Raw genomic sequence first — 20278 nt, 5'->3', positions numbered from 1 at the left:
CAGTCCACAGCTGACTGGGCAAGAAGCACCCTCCCACACAGGTTACATCCAATGGGAGACTCTGCCCTTTGGCTGCTGTGTGTTCCCCAGAGCAGGATTAACAAGCTCCAGCACCACACCCCAAAAAAAGCCCATTGCATCTGCAGCAACATACAACCATCAATTTACACATAAAAATCGGTACAAATTCAAAAAGGGGGCGTGGCCACAGGGTACCATGACATGGCCATGCCCCTTTCCCTATACTTTCAATGCAAGTTTGGAGAGCCAAAAATCTGTACAGACCATAAAAAAAGGTCCTGTACCTGCTAAAAAGGTACAGCTAGAGAGTATGCCACTGCATCTGCAGCAAGTCTCTGCGCTGTAGATGGGGGGGGGGGCTTTTACTGTGCAGCGTCCTATGTCCTGCTGCCAGTCCGCCTGCCCCCTCCGGCATCAACAATACCCACTCCCTAGCCATGGTGCAGGTGGAACAAAAGCTGCTGCGGCTACCGGCATAGATGTGTATGAAAACGGCGCAGCGGAAGGCTATCATAGCCCTCCCTGCGCCGCATACTCTCTGAGCCCCAGAGCCTCCTCTGCGCGTGAAGTGCCTCCCCGTCACAGCTGCGCCCAGATCAACAGAGGCCCTGACTCAGCAACACACCACCTTGGCTGCCGGCCTGGAAGCCCCGAGATGGATAATGTAACGGATAGAGTGGGTGATATCGCGGAGGGTAATGTCTGGACGCTGAATCAATGTAAAAGGTAACAGTGCTGTGCAGTGCAGAGGGTGTGCAGTGTCACTGACACTGCACAGCTCTCACCTTTTACATTGATTCAGCCAGTCAGTTCTGCCAGCCAGTCACTATTGTTAGCGCCGGTGTCCCAACGTGCCGCATTACAGGGAAGTAGACGCACTAAATAAACTACAGCTCCCAGCAATGCGGTGCATTGGGACACCGGTGCTAATAATAGTGACTGGCTGCTTGGCTGCTGTGCGAGTCTCCGGGAGAGCTACTGCCAAAGAGAGGACAGCAGCTTAGCTGCTTTCAGGAGGAGAAGCAGGAGAAGCATTACCCCACTCGCAGTAACTCCGGGCCCCATCCATGGCCCCCCATCCACAACCTGCGGTGGCTCCAAACCCCCTCCCGCACCCGCAGCACCCCCACATCTGCCCCTCCCCCACCGCGGCACCATGCACCAACCCCTCCCCCACCTGCAGCACACCCGCAAACCACCCCTCCCCCATCCACGTCTCCCCTGGACCCCCTCTTTCATCCGCGTCTCCCCTGCACCCACCACTCCCCCAACCACAACATCTACTAGGTCATCAGGCCCTGCATGCGCTGTTCACACCGTTGCAAGGGGCTAGGACCCCTTAACCATCGCACGCCGTTTGTCCGTACAATATTTAACCACCCACACAATTATGATTGGAGGTAATTCTCCAAATAATAAAAATATTGCACGCCACAAGCGCGTGCAAGGGTTAAGGGGGCGTAGCCCCTTACAACGGTGTGAAGAGCGCCCATAGGGCGCGATGAATCACCTAGTTTCTTATGAATAGCAGAAACATTTGGATGCAACAAAAAAAAAAACAGTAATACAAAAAAAGACATGCAATTAATACATATACATTAAATTAACAAACAACAATCTGCATCTTTATATTTCAGTTATTTTATTTTAGTTACTACTTTCAATTACAGTGAAAACAAAGTATAATTGAGCAAGAGAATGTATATCTGGATGGTTAAATATCTTTTCTCTGGCAGTGCTCTGGATGGACTGGAAATTCTAAACTTTCTGAATGAACAACATAATTAATATGAAAACAGGACGTTGAGTCTGTAAGAAGATAGTCACTAAAAAGGTTTTATGTTCTGCAGAAGATTTAGCACAAAAACTGAGTTGGGCATTGTGCTCGGCTACAAACACTCAATATCATCCTGCATGTTTAATAATATTCTTCTAAGCTGCATTTCAATGAACATGAAACCAGCGGATAGACCTTTATGACAAAGCTCCGGAGGCCTGCTATGGTATCACTTCCCTGACCAGAACACAGGATCATTTTATTATTGTACATAGTGTATGGTTTCCTTTATAATGAAGAAATAAAAGGCCAACATTAAAAGGGAAGCTTTGTTCTAACAGAGTTTAACTTTTATTTGCCGCCAGATAGTGGTGCATGCAATTCCAAACATAACAGCTTTGCTGTTGACTTTAGCTAGGATGCTATCTGCATGGGATTGTGTCTGGAGACTGATTATTATGATTTATTATTTCTAAATCTACAAAATATTCTCTACATGTAGTTGTGTAGAATACACATAGGGCCTGTCGGGGGGTGTAACGCAGTCGCACCATACTGACGTCACATCCCGGATGCCCTGCGGGTGTGTGGGGGAGAGCGCAATGAAGCCCCTTGTGGGCTCGGTGATGACCTGCACTTGCCACAGGTTCTATTCCCTCTCCATGGCTGTCGTGTCAGGTATAGGAGACCTCTGGTCACATTACTATATCTGCTGGTATTGCTTCTGCAACGTTCTGCAAATACTGTTGCAAGCCTTTCCCTGGTCTACAAGTGTGTGTCTGAATGTGCAAGGACTGAGACGCCCACTTTGAGCATCTTTAGAGACCCAAGTACCACTTGATGCATCTTCAGAACAGAGATGTGTGATCAGGTTCTTCAAAAATCCGAATCCACCTGAACTTTGTGTATCCGAACCAAACCAAAACTCAGTCCAGATCCACGAGATTGGATCTTCCTGTGGGTCGGAATTTGGATTCTAAATCCAAATTTCAGGTTTTGCATTGAAAAAAAGTACATGATTTTTTAGCTGTTTTTATCGGGATTTTTTTTAAACTGATTTTAAACCGAACCAAACACAGAATCTGAACCAAAACACTCGAGGACGGTTTTGCAAAAATTAAAACTTGATGATGAATTAGAACCAAAGCCAAACCATGGGGGTCCACGAGCATCTAACTTTAGAAGCAACCATCAGTCATAACAACAGAACTTGCTCCAGCCCCTATCCATGTGCAGATTCTCTGTCAGAGTATGGGATCCAATGTGAGTGATTATGCGTCTGAGTTTGCAAACACTTCAGTGACATGACCGGGACAGACCCATAATCAGGCCTGGCGCCAGCCGCTCAGCAAAGGGATGCAGTACAGGGAGGCGCCAGGAAGGAGGCACTCTGCCTGCTCTGCATTCCTATGCTGCGCCGTCCTTTCCCTCTGCTGCTGTCGGCTGCTGCGCCTGTCACACTCTATGACAGGCAGCGGCGCCGGTAGCACGAAGCCTCCTGTCCCCCTCCCCTCCCTTGTGGCAGTGCACGGACCGAAAAGGCGTCGGGGCTACACTGGAACAAGGGGCAGGGCTACACGGGTCCAGACTGCAACAGGAGGATGAGCTGATACAGCTCCGGCCAGCCAGACTTTCTTAGTTAAGTGTCTTGAAAGACAGTGAGTGAATGAAAGTGTGTGTGTATACTGTATATATGTGTGACTGTGTATGTGTGTAATGTATGTACAGTATGTATGTGTGTGTATGTATATGTGTAAGTGGTGTGTGTATCTGTGTGTGTAAGTGTGACTGCGGCATAATTTGTGTAAGCGGCACTGGTACCCCTCTGGTATAGGAATTTTTTCAATGTCATACATGAAAATGTTGGCGAAACTAGGGCCACACATGACCCCATAGCACAACCGGATGTCTGTGCATAAAACTTTCCATCAAAGATGAAATAATTTCTAGACAGAGTGAGTTCCAGTAGTGTCATGAAGAAATTGATGTCAGGTCCAGTATAGTTAACATTATGTGCCAAAAACCTGGTGTAGAGGCTGGTGACGTCGATGGTACACATCAATTTTCTATCAGATATCAGAATTGATGTGTACCATCGACGTCACCAGCCTCTACACCAGCATTCCGCAAAAAAGAGGCATAGAGGCAGTCCGTAGGTTTTTGGCACATAATGTTAACTATACTGGACCTGACATCAATTTCTTCATGACACTACTGGAACTCACTCTGTCTAGAAATTATTTCATCTTTGATGGAAAGTTTTATGCACAGACATCCGGTTGTGCTATGGGGTCATGTGTGGCCCCTAGTTTCGCCAACATTTTCATGTATGACATTGAAAAAATTCTATTCTTTAGTAACAAGGAGATCTCAAATCATATTTTTGCCTTTTGTCGTTACATCGACGACATTTTTATGCTATGGTCGGGGTCAGAAGAGTCGTTTGTTGAAGCCATAACTTATATTAATCAGTTAGATCCTGACATCAAATTTACATACATGATGAGCTTCACTGACATACACTTTTTGGACGTGGCAGTCCACCAAGATGATAGCCGCCAGTTACACACTTCAGTGTACTTTAAGGATACCGACCGGAATACAGCATTGCATGCGGATAGCCATCACCCGCCGTCGATTAAATGGGGCTTGTCCTACGGGCAATTCCTCAGAATTTTTCGCATCTGTAGTAGTAGGACGGATGCTGAAGTACAGATTGATTTGATGGTAATTAAATTTTTACAGCGGGGTTACCAACTCAAGCTATTGAAGGAAGCAAAAAGCAAAGTGCTGGCCTTAGACAGACAACAGATGTTATTGAAACATTCTAAAGATCCTGTGCGTAATAAAGTCATTTGGACACAAGACTTTTCCACTAGTAGTTCTGAACTCATGAAGAAAGCAAGGACGATTTGGCCGATTATTTCTGAAGATAAGGCCTTACCTATGATGAGAAAGCAGTCCATTCTTCCCTTCTACAGACGTGGTAGGAATTTGAAGGATATAGTAGTACATAATGACATCACTCTCTTTACCCCAGATAAACCTACACAGTGCATTGGAAGTCGGTGATACCTTTAGACATCCACGATCTGGGAAAATGTTTAAGATTAAGTTCCCGTTGACCTGCACAAGTCGCTATGTTGTCTATTACATCCGATGCCCATATGGAAAATTCTACGTGGGCAAAACAACCAGGCAATTTAAGGAGAGAATAGCCCTGCACCGCTCTGCGATACGAGCAGCATTGGAGGGCAAAGGGTCTGAACAACCGGTGGCTAGACATTTTAAGGAATGCCAACATAGTCTTGCCACCATCAAATATAAAATGATTGATTGGATACCCCCCAACATTAGGGGTGGCAACCGAGGACGCCAGTTGCTTCAGCGAGAGTCCAGATGGATCCATTGCCTCCAGACTGTCCGACCACACGGTCTTAACGAAATTTTGTCTTTTTCTAGCTTTTTAGGATAATCTCATGATGTCATTATAGGATTGATCAACGTTAGTCTAGAGTATATTTGCATATGGTATTTTGCAGATCGCAGCATGTATAGTATTACATTATGCATCAGCATTAAGCATTATTTATGGATTAGATTTATGGTAGCTTTCTGTTATTACTGTATTTAATACATCTGACTCTAGTGTATCACAACTGTTTGTGTAGATTGTTTATAGCGTGTTACATGCTATTCAGCTTAGGGTCATACATAATGATCTTTCTCACAGAGGTGGCATGCACTTTTGTTTTTTGTTTTTGTTTAGTTATCACTATGGTGATGGTCAGCACGTTGCGGCCCCCGCCCCCAAGTGATGCCGGTCCGTAGGCGCTGACGGGAGCCAATGACGTCATCGGTCCACGACGGGTGCGGAAGCGCACAGCCAGCACGAGGTTTGGGTAAGGTATATATGTTTGTTTGTGATCTGTGTCTGGTTGTCTTGAAAAAAGAAGTAAATTCTGAAACGTTGACTATACACCAGCTTCAGCTGTCAGTTTGTTCATCGTATCCAGTCTCCGTGAGTGCCGTCCTGCTGGCTTGTTTGCATATACAGTGTTTCTGGGTAGGGCACCGGAGCATGCTGTGATGTACAGTTAAGTGGAGTGCCGAACACCTTTGGTCTTTATATATATATATATATATACACACACATTTATAAGTATGTGAGGGCACACAGTGATGTCAGCAGCTTCCCCATATAGCAGGTGGCGGCTGGAATGTGGCCAGAAAATCCAGGGGGATGCTGCCCATGTCCGGATCCAGCGGGAGCTCCAGCACCATATCGACAACACAGCACGGACCATCGGGACCGCGCCAAGTGACTGGGTAAGGGGATGGGGGGATGTTGCTGGAGCAGTTGGTGTACTTGTTAATTGTTTTTTCCCTCCTTCATTTGCATATATTTGTACTGTACATGAAGTGTGTGTGTATGTACTATGTAAGTGTATGATATATATATATATATATATATATATATATATGTGTGTGTGTGCGTATTTATAGATGTGTCTGATAGATATATATATATAGATATATATATGTGTGTGTGTGTGTGTGTGTGTGTGTGTGTGTGTGTGTGTGTGTGTGTGTGTGTATGTGTGTATTTATACATGTGTATAAATACCGCTTTGGACCCGGTGACTCACTCCGCTCGCCACATGTTATATTCCCACTTGGTTGGTGGCTTGGACCCACCAACCGAGTGGAATACCCTGTGGATGTCGGGATTTTGTTCAATATTTTACTTGCTGTCGGGATTCTAGCGTCAGTCTCCTGAGCGGCGGGATTCCAACAGCCGGCATTTTATACATACGTACATACATATGGGATGCAGTTAAAATGCCGGCTGTATGTATATATGTGTGTGTGTGTGTGTGTGTGTGTGTGTGTGTGTGTGTGTGTGTGTGTGTGTGTGTGTATATATATTTATACATACACACATATATACATACACACCCACGGAAACCTCCCTGAATAAATCCTGCATTTGCCCCTGAGCGTGCCCCTTTTTACACATTATGGCAGACAGAATAGACAGACAGACAGACAGATAGGATAGGATACTTACCATGTCTCCCCGCTGGCTCAGCAGTCAGGCTCCTCGGTGCTGGAAGATCCCGGGCAGGTGAGAAGAAGGAGGAGGGAGGGGGAGGAGGGACCGCAGCAGCGCTATGTAATTGGTAGCGGCACCGCTGCAGCTGTCCCTCTCCACTGCATTGGCTGGCCGCCGCTGCTGTGAATGCTGGGATGGGGGAAACGCATCCCAGCATTTACAGCAGCGCCGGCCAGCCAATGCAGAAGGCTGCTGCGCTGCTACCAATTACATAGCGCTGCTGCGGCTCCAGTCCCCCTCCCTCCTCCTCCTCCGGATCTTCCCCTGACGCTGCTCCTCTCCTCTTCTCCTCCGGCGCACACAGCACAGGCGGCTTGTAAGGAGTTCATTTGACTCATTACAAGCCGCTGACATAGTTGCTGCCCGTTGCGCCCTCAGGGCGACTGCGCTGTGTGCCAGGCTCTGGGCTGACCATATTATCCCTTTAACCTGGGACACTCATGAATTACACAGGTTCTGTGGCTGCTTAAAACCAGGTGAAATACAGGATTGTAGAATGGCGGACTCTTAACACTTTTAAGAATAGGCTAGATAAATTCTTAATGGATAAGGATATACATGGTTATGGTGGGTAGATTGCAGCCGCTGCGATCACTTCAGCCTGTCTGGTCCCGGAATTGACGTCAGACACCAGCCCTGCAAATGCTTGGACACGCCTGCGTTTTTCCAAACACTCCCTGAAAACAGTCAGTTGACACCGATAAACGCCCTCTTCCTGTCAATCTTCTTGCGATCGGCTGTGCGAATGGATTCTTCGTTGAAAATCCATCACCCAGCACCGATCCACTTTGATCCACTTTGTACCCATACAATGCGCATGCGCATTGCGGTGCATACGCATGCGCAGTTTTGCCGAGTTCTGACCTGATTGCAGCGCTGCAAAAAAAAGCTAGCATGCGATCAGGTCGGAATGACTCCCTTGGATTTGATAAACTGCTAACAAATTTGCTGCTACGATCAGGTCTGAATTGCCCCCCATGTGCACTGCAGGTGGGGCAGATATAACATGTGCAGAGAGAATTAGATTTGGGTGGGTTATATTGTTTCTGTGAAGGGTAAATACTCGGTGCTTTATTTTTACACTGCAATTTAGATTTCAGTTTGAACACACCCCACCCAAATCTAACTCTCTCTGCACATGTTATATCTGTTCCCCCTGCAGTGCACATGGTTTTGGCCAGGGCCGGTTCTACACCTTGTGGCGCCCAGTGCGAAACTTTCCACTGGTGCCCCCCCCCCCCCCCCCCTGCGGCAAACAGTATGTGCGCGCAATAAAAAAATAGGGGCGTGGCTTCATAGGGGAGGGGCATGGCCACAGTTATGCCCCAAGATTTGCCCCAAGTAGTTGTGCCCCCCAGTTGATTTGCCTCCAGTAGATTTTCCCCCTTTAGCTGTGCCCCCAGTAGCTGTGCCCCCTGTAGCTATGCCCCCAGTAGCTATGGCCCCAGTAGTTGTGCCCCGTCGCTTGTTGCTTTGCCCCCAGTAGTTGTGCCCTCTGTTGCTGTGCCCCCTGTTGCTTTGCCCCCAGTAGATTTGCCCCAGTAGTTGTGCCCCCTGTTGCTTTCCTCCCAGTAGTTGTGCCCTCTGTTGCTGTGACCCCTGTTGCTTTGCTCCCAGTAGTTGTGCCCCCTGTTGCTTTGCCCCCAGTAGTTGTGCCCCCTGTCGCTGTCAAACACACACACACAAAAACAATACTTACCACTGCCCCGCTCCTGCTTTCTGACCGCTGCTGCCGCTGCTCCTTCTGGCCTCCCGCGGCTCCTCTCTATGGGAGAGACGTCATGACGTCTCTCCCATAGCAGCGTCGCACAGACACTAGAGGTCAATAATGACCTCTAGTGTCTGTCACTGGAGCCAGCTGCAGCGGACGCCCACACAGCCCACGGCGTCTGCTGCAGCCGGGGAACGGGGAGCGCGGTGCGGGTAGGTGGCGGTGCCTGCGGGGTGACTGCGGCCACGCCCCCAGGCCGCAGCGCCCCGGGCGCAGGCACTGCTTGCCCGCACCAAGAACCGCTCCTGGTTTTGGCCATCTGCTAACAAATTTGCTGCTACGATCAGGTCTGAATTAGGCCCATTGAACCATCAGTAAGCAAAGGTGAGACAAACAAAACTACTCGTGCTTATTTTTATTATTGAGGTACATGATCCAATATCACATATACGAGTGTCAAAAGTATGTGAACCTTTAGGCTTAGCAGATATTTTTAAGGTGAAATAGAGTAAGGTATTTTCAATCTATGGCCCATTTTTAAGGCATTTTCGCCAATGTCTTTTCACTTCTTTTTTATTTTGTGAAAAGGCATTGGCTAAAAATGCCTCAAAATTGGTGAAAGCGGCCTGCGTTTTCCCCGGCGCAGGTGTGAAAACATGTGACAATATGCCAGAGTCTACTGTGCATGTGCAAGTCTCATGGTGCTCGCGCCTTGTTCCCATGCGCATGTGCAAATCACTTGAAAATGGCCGCCCACACTACAGGGCCATGGCCATGGGACACCGGAGGAGTAAGTATACTATATGGGTGCAGTGCGTGCGGTGTGGGTCCCCCTGAATCTAGGGGCCCGTTTGCACCGCACACACAGCACCCATTATAGAAACACCTTTGCCTTGTTTTCAGAAATGAAAAACAAAAGGTTTTGGTTTTTGGTCCTGCGCAGGCTGAGTCAGGCTCATTCTTAACAATGCGAATAGTGTAGTATCCTATTATCATTGTTAAGTCAGCAGTGTGACAAGCGGCAATTGTATGCCCAGCTCCAGGCCCCCAAAGCTTCTAAATTGATTAAAATGTGTATATAGGCTTTATATTAGTCTGTATACTTATATACTGTATATTTATATGGTTTATATATAAATTTTATATATAAAATGTATACATAAAACCACATAAATATAAATGTGTACTGACTAGCTAAGCTTATGTCCACATTTAGATCAATTTATACACTAAAAAATTGAATAGCGACAATTATGTTACAATATAGGGCTGCCAGTACACATTATACAACACAGTACCCCCAATTCTCATTATGTGCCCCCAGTTCATATTGTGCCACATTACAGTGCTCCAGTTCATATTATGTGACATTATAATTGTATTCATTGTATAGCACATTACAATGAGCAGGTCCAGTGGTATAACTAGATATATTGTAGACCCTAAAGCAAAAATGTGTAAGGGCCCCTATGTATTTGCCAATGGTGAAAAATGTATATAACACATGTAACTTTGGCAGGGAAGGTGGGCCCCTCTCAGCTCTGGGCCCCATAGCAGCTGCAATGCCTGCACCTATGGTAGCTACAGTATGCCCTTGCTAACAGTTACAGCTTAACTAAAATTGCATACTTAACTTGCACTACAACAGCGAAGTAATAAAAAGAAACAAAATGTATTATCAAAATGTGATCCTCAAATTTAAAAGAAAATACTTATGCATTATACTTAGTTAGGATGTATTTTATATTTAGCCTTTTAGATCCTGCAGATTACATTTAAAAAAAAAAAAATTTGTAGATTGTAATCTACTTGGACCATTAACTTTAAAAGTACTTAGAAGTTAAAATTACCATGAAATGAACCTACTGTGCTTTTTCCACTGTGTCTGGCACGTGACATTCTAACTATATGAAACTTGATCTGTATGAGTTGCATGGAAAGTGCTCTATTCTGGGAACATGGCCACTAACAGCTGATACTCAGATAGAATATTTTATGCTTCACTAGAGAACACCTTTCATTACAGCGCACAGAGAAGGGGGGACTGTAAAGATTCACTCCCAATTGGATTTGCTTCTTGTTTTCTTTTTAGTGCAACAGGGCAGTTCCTGTTCAGTATAACATACCAAACTCGTACATAAGGTACAATGTTTTAAATAAGATACATCCATGGGCCTGTGCCAGATATTCCATTAGGATGTGCAGAGCAGCAAAAGACAGAGCCTCCCAACTGCCCCCCCCCCTCCCCCACCCCCACCGTGGAACACTGCTGGTGAGACAGCGGGACAATCCCCAAAAAACAGGACTGTCCCGCGAAAATCGGGACAGTTGACAGGTATGCTTTAAGGGGTTAGTGTCTAAATGCTTGATATTGGAGGGGGCATGATCAGTCCATAGAGGGGGCATATCTAGCTCATGGAGGGTGTGTGGCTAGCACCTAGCAATTGGGATTCCATCTCCAGGCCATTCCGTACTTACTTGTGATGACAGGTGCACCACTGTTTATTGCGTGCACTATGGGATGCAAGATATGTGTGTAACAAACTTGCATCCTTCATATCCAGGGCTGTAATTTGGGGTGGGTGAGCATTGCATTACCCAAGTGACGGCACCCTAACTACTCCATGGCACCAGCAGTTAGCTTGCAGAAAACCTGGGCACCCTGCAGCCTAGTGAGCCACCCAGTTCTTCCTTAGCACAGTCTGGGCGCTCAGCTTCTTCCTGGGCCTGGAAAGTCCTACCACCTGCAGACACTCATTATTATACCGCTGTCCAGCCCCTCGGCAAACAAACTGCCTTCTGTTACAGCCAAATATTTCACATTTTTTATTCATCAGTCCAGAGCACCTGGTGACATTTTTTTGCACCCCAGTTCCTGTGTTTTCATGCATAGGGGAGTTGCTTGACCTTGTTTTGCCTCAATGATGGGGTATATTCAATTGAAGTCGAAACTGCCGTCTTGTTGGAAAGACTGCAGTTTCCGAGAGATTTAGGTCGGAATGGATTCTGACCTTTTCAATAGGGGCTGTTTGTTTCCGACAAGTCGGATATTCCCGACTTGTCAGAAAATACATGGATCGACGGAATAGCTGCGGATCCACGTGCTTTTGTCGGAAACGCGGGCACTGTTTCCGACAATCTCAATCCGTCTTTAAAAAGTTGGATTGAGGAGATGAGACGGGGGAGCGGGGACATGGTTTGAGGGGTGTGGGGATGGGGGAGGAGTAGGAGGAAGAGACGGCGGGCTATATGGGGCAGCAGGGATCATGGCTGGTACCTCGGACGGGCGCCCCCCCCGGCCAGGCTCCTCTCTCCCGGCAGCGATGTGCAGCGCTCCCCGGCCGGCACTGGGCTGTGTGGCTGAGTGCAGGGATCTGAGGCTCTCTCCAGCCCCTCCTTGTGATCTCACACACGGGGACGGATAAGGACGAGCTGGAAGGAGGAGCGGGTCAGTTACAGCAGCAGCACAGACGGACACCGGCACGCCCATATCCGACAGCTGGATTTGGCCGCTCATTGATTAGTGATTTGTTGGATCCGACTTGAATTGAATATACCCCTATGCATGAAAACATCAGAACTGGGGTGAAGAAAAATGGCAGCAGGTGCTCTGTACTGATGAGTCAAAATAATAAATATTTTGCTGTAACAGAAGGCAGTTTGTTCGCCAAGGGGCTGGACAGTCAGAGCCGGCCCTAACCAAGTTGATGCCCTAGGCAAGATTTTGGCTGATGCCCCCTTGCACAGACGCTAGTTCCGCCTCTTACCCTGTACCCCTTTCCCAGCACCACCACCCCTCACCCATAGCAGTCCTCATTTTGGTGCTCCTACCCCCTATATTTTAAATAGGAACAGTGTGCTCATTCGGTGCGCAGCCCAAAGCGGTGCTGGGAAGGGGCATGGCCACACAATAATACCCCCAGTAGAAATTACGCCACGCAGTACTGCAACTTTATTCACATTATATCATACAATAGTGTCTCTTATTCATGTTACATCACACAGTAGTACCATGTTACTCCTCACAGTAGTGCCCCTTATTCACATTAAACCACACCATTTTGCTCTTTATTCACATTAGACCACACAGTAGTGCCCCTTCTATACGTTATGCCACAAAGTACTGTAGTACACCTTATACACATAATGCCGCACATCAGTAATGCATTTCATATGCAGATAGAGCCGCAGTCACACACAGAATACAGGCATGCTGCATATCCTTTTAATCAGGAGAAGCTGCTTGTGCCCCTAGGCATTTGCCTAGTTTACCTATGCCTAGGGTCGGCTCTGTGGACAGTGGTATAATAATGAGTGTCTGCAGGACAAATATGCTGCTAAGAGTAAGGACAATCTCACCCAAGATGGGCGCGCTGAGAGTATTGGGACTAAAGATATACTAACGATCTTTTCCCTATCAAAGACGGGGGATCATGAGTGCCGGAAGGACGTCAACGGAAGTGATGCCTTTCAGGGATACCGGTGGAATGCAAGCGCAGAAAAGACGTCACCGGAAGTGGCGTCTATCCTGAATTACCAATGGAACGCAAGCCACTTCCAGTCGGAGGACGGCGTGGCGCCAAGAGTGGATTAGATGAATTTATGCAAATGCCAGTGGTGGATGAGTGGAATAGACACTGTTAATAGTTATAAAATGGACTGATTAGTTGTTAGGAGATCTATGTCTGGAATTAGGAGTCTCTGTTTAATTGATTAATGATGTCACCAAAGGGGTATAAATATGTATCCCTGTAAGGTGAGACACTATGCCTTGATAAAGATACCGGGGAGTATCGAAACATGTCGGCGGAACTTGTTGTGCACGGGGCACACTGGAACGGATCTGTGGAGTGATCTTCAAGGTGCTGGGGACGCCTGGTTAATGTACTATCATGCCTTGTTTGTCTACTTGTTAAGGTGGACAATCCTTTATGGTGAGAGTCCAGTGTTCATCCCGTTCTGTCTGTTTTATGTGGATAAAAGCGGTATTATACTATATCCGTTTATTCTTTTTATGACATTGGGAAACACAAGAGATCCATACTAGAGAGGAATAGACGATGGAGCGGACTTCCATTAAGGCGTGACCTTCTCCCATCTATGCTTATATTGTCTACAACTCTAGTAGACAATTCCTCACTGTACGGCTCCTACTTACAGTGTTCCCAAAAGAATCCTCATTGTATTAACAATACTACACTATTGTGTTTTTTCCTTTGTTTTTATTTCATGTGTTGGAAGACCATAGGGGTCTGGTTGAAAATTGAAGGATGTTGACCTCCTATTAAGGAGTGTTTTTCCAAGTTGATTCATCTGCGCCTGTGGACAGTCCGGTGATATATATTATTTGAAAGTTGTTGTTTTTTTGGTGTGTGGTAACACGCTATTTTCACTGTACAGTTCATGTTCGGTAGCCTATTTTCTGCGCACTGATTATTTCCAGTTTATTTATTGTATTGATTTAATTTAGATTTCTCATCTGTTCATTCACATTGCATTTTGTTCATTGAGCAAAATAAACTATTAACACTTCTATTTTGAAAGCATTCTTACTTTGCAGCATTTTTTTGCACAGCTGCCTAAAACTTTTGCACAGTACTGTATATATATATATATATATATATATATATATATATAGTTCAAGTGATTCATTTAGATTTTTTCACAAAAATCATTGACTGTCACAGTTAAACTGTGGAAGGTGCCAGGACTCCGGATGGACTCACCACAGGCCGGGTGTCTACTATCTGTAGGGAGAGGGGCAGGGCTGCGGGTGGCAGCTGCTGTCTATAAATGCCATCTGACTGAGTCTCTCTGTAACATTGTGCCTAGAGGGAGGTGATTTTGGGCAGCTCCTTGGCAGCGGCAGAAAGAGACAGGGAAGGGAAGGGTCGGCCCAGCGTCATGATGTTGCGACATCGGCACCACCGGGACCGGATCAAGTGATGGGCTAACTGGGTGGGGGCGAAGGTGCAGCCTGTTAATTCATTTTTTCAGTTAATTGGCAGGTGGAGCGGGCAGTTTAGAAAGCATTAATAGACGCTGCAGACCCATTTTTGTGTTTCTGATCCTTGGGGCTCCTCTGACCCTCGGGGCCTGGTACATGTGTCAACTTTGTCCCACCCTGTTGCCTGTCCTGCCTGGAACACAACCACTCCTACTAGTCCTTTGAAGCCCACACTATCCGATTACTCATTCCAACTTCTGCTATTTATTGCTATTCAGGACCAGTTCCTTCTATATCGATAATTTTTACGCCACATTCGCTTATTTCCTATGCTACTGTATAATCCACCTAAACTAACATTAGATCATATTTCCAATACTCACAATAACAACCCAATTGCCTCTGCTGCCACAAAACATTTTTTTTTAATCAAGTGTTTTTCTATTGTTTTTTTTTTTAAGACAGCAAAACAGAAAAGAAAGGCAAAAAAAGGTACAAAAAACAATTACAAAATCACATTTATGCTCTCCATGTGTCACTCTCAAAATCAACTATATCGTATGTTAAAGAGGCATAATTATATATCAAGCACATAGCCATCAAGTAGTACCACATCTGTAGACAAAAAGTAATAAAGGTTTTAGACTATAACAGCCAGCGACTATATAAGACAGATATTATGACATCATTAAATTGAAAAGATACGCCAACACTGTTCATCAGAATATATAAATAACAACAAAATAAACAGATACGTGCATAGATGCGTGGGAGGTAGGCTGGGCCGCGCCGGAGGCAGCTCAGCGTTATATACAACACATCCACATAATATTTAAGGCGAAGGATCAATAAAGTGCCAAGAGTTCTTGCAAGAGTCCCACACCTTATCAAATTACATTCGGCAGTTACGTTTAGAGTAAATAAAACTCTCATAGGAAAGAATAGTATTCACCAGGACAACCCACTCAGTAGATGACGGAGAGGCATGAGCCATCCAGGTGCGGGCTATACACACTCGGGCCAATGTTAAAGTGTTATTGACATAGAGACGATAATGAGACGGGAGGGATTCCTGTAAATCAGGACCAAATATACAAATATGTGGTGTCATCAACGGAATCTGTATAGCTGTGTGACAAACAGAAGCTGTTACATCTTCCCAGAAGCCGATCCTCCAAACTTAAACAATCCACAAGGAGTCCAATAGACCCTATGTAGGATATGCAGCTGTAACTGCTGGAATCTAGCACACGCCGTGGCCCCACGTGGGGAGGCCAGAATATGGTCCCAGTCTTCATCAGCAATTATACCCAGATCTTGTACCCATTTAGCTCGGAGGGCGTTCAGCCCATCTGACCCAGAGGAGGAGAGGAGGGAGGAGGAGAGAACAGAGACCATTCCACGAGAAGGCAATGTACAGATTTTTGTTTGAACAGGGGATTCAGAGAGTTGTGGAGCAGAGCCCAGCCACTGCACTGTCAGTGCACATTGGAGTTGTAAATACCGAAAAAATAATGTCTAGGGATGGCATATGTAGTAGATAAGTAATCAAAACTATGAAGCACCCCATCTTGATATAGTTGTCCCATGGCAGACACCTCAAAAGAGGTCCAGCCCGAGCTTCCCTCTAAATCATAAATTTCAGAAAAAGACATATTGTTCCACAATGGAGAGCAGGGGTCTATTGTGGAATCTCCCAGCAATTTCTCAGTGGCCAGCCATACTCTACCAGCTTGTTGTAATAGTGGGGGAAGAGAGGACAATGAAGTATGTGTTAGTAGAAACTGCAACTGAGAAAATATTAGGCCGGCTTTATCCAAAAGAGACATTGGGAGATTCCCATAATCCCCCGGGGTAACCCACTCACAGAGTTTTACCAGGTTGGCAGCTAAATAATATAGACGTATATCCGGCAATGCCAGGCCACCCTCTGCTCTGGGTCTGCTAAGTGTTTTATATGCAATACGGGCCCATTTAGCTCCCCAAATAAAAGAGGCAATATATATCGGGAAATCAACAAGAATTGGGAGGCAGAGATATAAACTGGTACATTCTGCAGTATATAAAGAAATTTGGGTTGGATGATCATTTTAACAATGTTCACATGATCCGTAACAGTCAACGGGAGTTTCTGCCAAATTTGCATCTTTATACGTAAATTATCAATCTGGGGGGTCAAATTCAAGGCGTCAAATCTTTAGGAGAATGAGAAATTTGAATACCGGCATATTTAAACTGGGTACACCATTTAAGGGGAAGATCGTAGGAGAGAGAAGGTAATGTAGAGGGACTTAACAGAAACACCACTGATTTGTCCCAATTAATGCAAATGCCCGATAAAGAGCCAAACTCCCGTACCAATTCATGAAGGGCAGGCAATGAACGGGATATATCCTTAAAAAACAATATCACGTCGTCCGTGTATAAACCAATTTTCTCCTCTCGACCCACACTATGAAGCCCTGTTATAGTTGCAGCAGCCCTAACAGCACAAGCCAAGGGCTCTATTGCAAGAGCAAAAAGTAGTGGGGACACAGAGCACCCCTGTCAAGTTCCCCTCCCCAGCAGAAAGGACCCAGTGGTGAAGCCATTGACAATAACCCTCGCAGCGGGGCACGAATACAAGAGCTTAATCCAGGACAAGAAATTTGGGCCTATCCCAAATGTTACAAGAACCTCCCAAAGATACAGCCATTCTACAGAATCAAAGGCACGGGCAGCATCCAGGGAAACAATTATCACACCGTCCAACTGATCACCCGCCAACTGCATATATGTAAATAATCGTCTGAGATTATTAGTAGTAGATCTGCCCAGCATAAAGCCAGTTTGATCAAAATTAACCAGTTCCAGCACCAGATTATTAAGCCGGAGCGCTAAAAGTTTGGCAATAATTTTAATGTCAGTTGACAGCAAGAAGATAGGATGGCAATAGATGGGGGGAGAGTACCAACCTGAAACAAAGATTCAAAAATCAACAAAAGTTTTGGGGCAAAATACAGTTCAATAGGGAGACCATCTACCCCTGGGGCTTTATTACTGGGAAAGGACCTAATGGCAGTTTCGACCTCTTCCAATGTCATGGGTGTTCAAATAATCAAATAATGTCGACAGCGGCGTAGTGAGGGCGGTTCCGGCAGAGCGTGAGCTCCAGGCACCGAAACTGTTAGAGGGTGCCGGCGGGTCCCAGAGCTGCAAGAAGCGTGAGTAGAGCGGCGGGTCCCGGAGCTGCAGGAGCGTGAGGAGAGCGGCGGGTCCCAGAGCTGCAGGAGCGTGAGGAGAGCGGCGGGTCCCGGACCTGCAGGGAGGGTGAGGAGAGCGGCGGGTCCCAGAGCTGCAGGGAGCGTGAGGAGAGCAGCGGGTCCTGGAGCTGCAGGGAGTGTGAGACGCGCACTCACACTCTCTCCAGTCCTGGCTACCTGGTGCAGTGTGTTTATGGGGCTACCTGGCGCAGTGTGTATATGGGGCTACCTAGCACAATGTGTATAATGAGCTACCTGGCGCAATGTGTATATGGGGCTACCTGCCGCAATGTGTATAAGGGGCTACCTGCCGCAATGTGTATAAGGGGCTTACTGAGGTGTTATGTGTGTAAGAGGCTCTAACTTGGCATAATTCAGGTTGCTGCTGCAGGGAAGGTGATGGAGCTGGGGTCTGAGGAAGGTGATGGGTGCTGAAGATGGAACTGTGGCTGAGGAAGATGAGGGTCTAGGGGCTGAGGAAGGTGATGGTGGCTGTGTCTGAGGAAGGTGATGGGTATGTGTTTGAGTATATATGAGAGGGGGGGGGGGCGCTGCGGGTTCCATGGCTACACGCTACGCCTCTGAATGTTGAATGTGTGTACTGTACCCTGGACCTATAAACATCTAGAAAGTGTGCATAAAAACTGGAAGCTATAGAAGGAGTATCCGTACAAATAACGGCAGATGTATTCCTTATACTATACACAGTGGTGGGGGTCAGCTCCTGTCTAGCAAAATAGTCCAATAATTTTCCCAACCGATCTCCATGAATATAGAAATCATGGGCGCGAAACAATAAACATCTCTTTGATTTATCAAGAAGTAGATCCGTCCACTTTTTGTGAACAATCAGCCATTCTACACGATCCGCTGGGAGGCCACTGCGCAAATAAATCTGCTCAAGTTCACCACTCCTCCTCTCCAACTCCTCCTCAGACTTCCTATTAAATATCTTCAATCGGCGACTCTGGAAATTAATGAACCACGCAGGAAGGCCTTATAGGCATCCCACACCAATGGGGCACTATTGCTAATAGGGTTATTAGTAAAGAACTCCTCCCAGAGCGCAATTAGTTCAGAGGCTGCACCCATCTGCGTTAGCCAAAAAGGGTTAAACTTCCAAAAGGATGCCCCTCTAGGTATATCAAAGCCCAGAAACAGCAATATAAAGTGATCAGATATCCCAAGGGGGTAAATATCTCACTGTGGATAAACAGGGAAGTAATGAGCGAGTAAGCAGCGCCATATCTATACGGTAGTATACTCCATGCGAACTGGAAAAACAGGAGAAACAGCTGACAGAGGGATTTCGCAAACGCCAGATGTCCACAAGTCCAAGCTCGGAGATCAGGCGTGCAAAGGCAGTGGGTCCAGCATTTGTACTCTGGGTAACAGGCCTCCACCTATCAGTAGACTCATCCATAACAGCATTAAAGTCACCAATGCATATAGCGGGGACAGAGGGAAATTCCTGCATAAAGGCACACACCTTCACAAGAATTCCAGAGTTGTAAGGGGGGAGGTATATATATAGCAAGTAGCACAAATGGGGAACTGTGAATTGTGCCGGCTTTAAACACGTAACATCCCAATGGATCAATTTGGACCTTAGTACATACAAAAATTCCAATTTTTATGAATTAGCAACGATATTCCCTAGAGTTAGAATGGAAGGTGGAGTGAAATGTCCACCCCACCCAAGGCTTTTTAAGTGAAAGAACCCGGCTGCCAATAAGATGCGTCTCCATAAAACAAAACAAACCCAGATTATGGGTCTTAATGTATTTTAAAACCAGGGAACGCTTGACGCTATCATTAAGGCCACGAACATTCCAGGAGAGAATGTTTACCATGGTGACGCATAAAATTGGAGTACATAAACACTAAGCCAGCATTACCCCAACCACCTCACCAGCCACCCCCCATGCAAAAAAAGCACACACACAAAGCAGCATGTATAATACAAAACAACACAAAAAAGCACACATGAAAACAAGAACACAGGTAAGAAAAATAACAAAACCCAACCACCCCCACCCCGCATACCAACCCAAACACAGGTACACATAATCCCAAACAGTACAGAGACTCTAGTAGAGAGTCAGACTATAAAGGAAAATTTGACTAACTGCGGGGCAACAAAACCCCATAACCTATAGGACATGAAGTCCCCAGCCTAGTGTCAAAGTCAGAAAAATATTACATAGAGAGACCATATAAACTGCACACATATAAGCCGCTATACTTGCAAATATGCGCAGCGAGCACAGCAAACACCAGACGTCATGGAGATTTAGAATTGGCTGATGAATTAATGTCATGGATGTGTATCATTTGAACCGAACCAGATAAACACATCATGTTTGGTATTGAAGCAAGCAGAATAAGGTGTGGTTTAGTTTGAGACCTATTGTGTTGTCGTGGGACATTGCAGCGGATAGATATGATTATATGTATAAAAGTT

General features: G+C 46.0%; 1 long non-coding RNA gene across 1 annotated transcript in view; it reads left to right on the top strand.

Annotated features, from left to right (window-relative positions):
* The window catches only part of LOC135050036 (uncharacterized), a 149367-nt gene that overhangs the window by 54764 nt on the left and 74325 nt on the right, over positions 1–20278 (top strand). Inside the window, exon 3 of the long non-coding RNA XR_010241534.1 lies at positions 5568–5700. This is a non-coding gene — a long non-coding RNA (uncharacterized LOC135050036). The remainder of the gene's footprint in view (positions 1–5567; positions 5701–20278) is intronic.

The sequence above is a fragment of the Pseudophryne corroboree genome, chromosome 2 (genome assembly GCF_028390025.1).
Source record: "Pseudophryne corroboree isolate aPseCor3 chromosome 2, aPseCor3.hap2, whole genome shotgun sequence".
Lineage (NCBI taxonomy): Eukaryota > Metazoa > Chordata > Amphibia > Anura > Myobatrachidae > Pseudophryne > Pseudophryne corroboree.
Note: the sequence above shows the minus strand (reverse complement) of the source record. Positions and strands in the feature narration are given on the sequence as shown.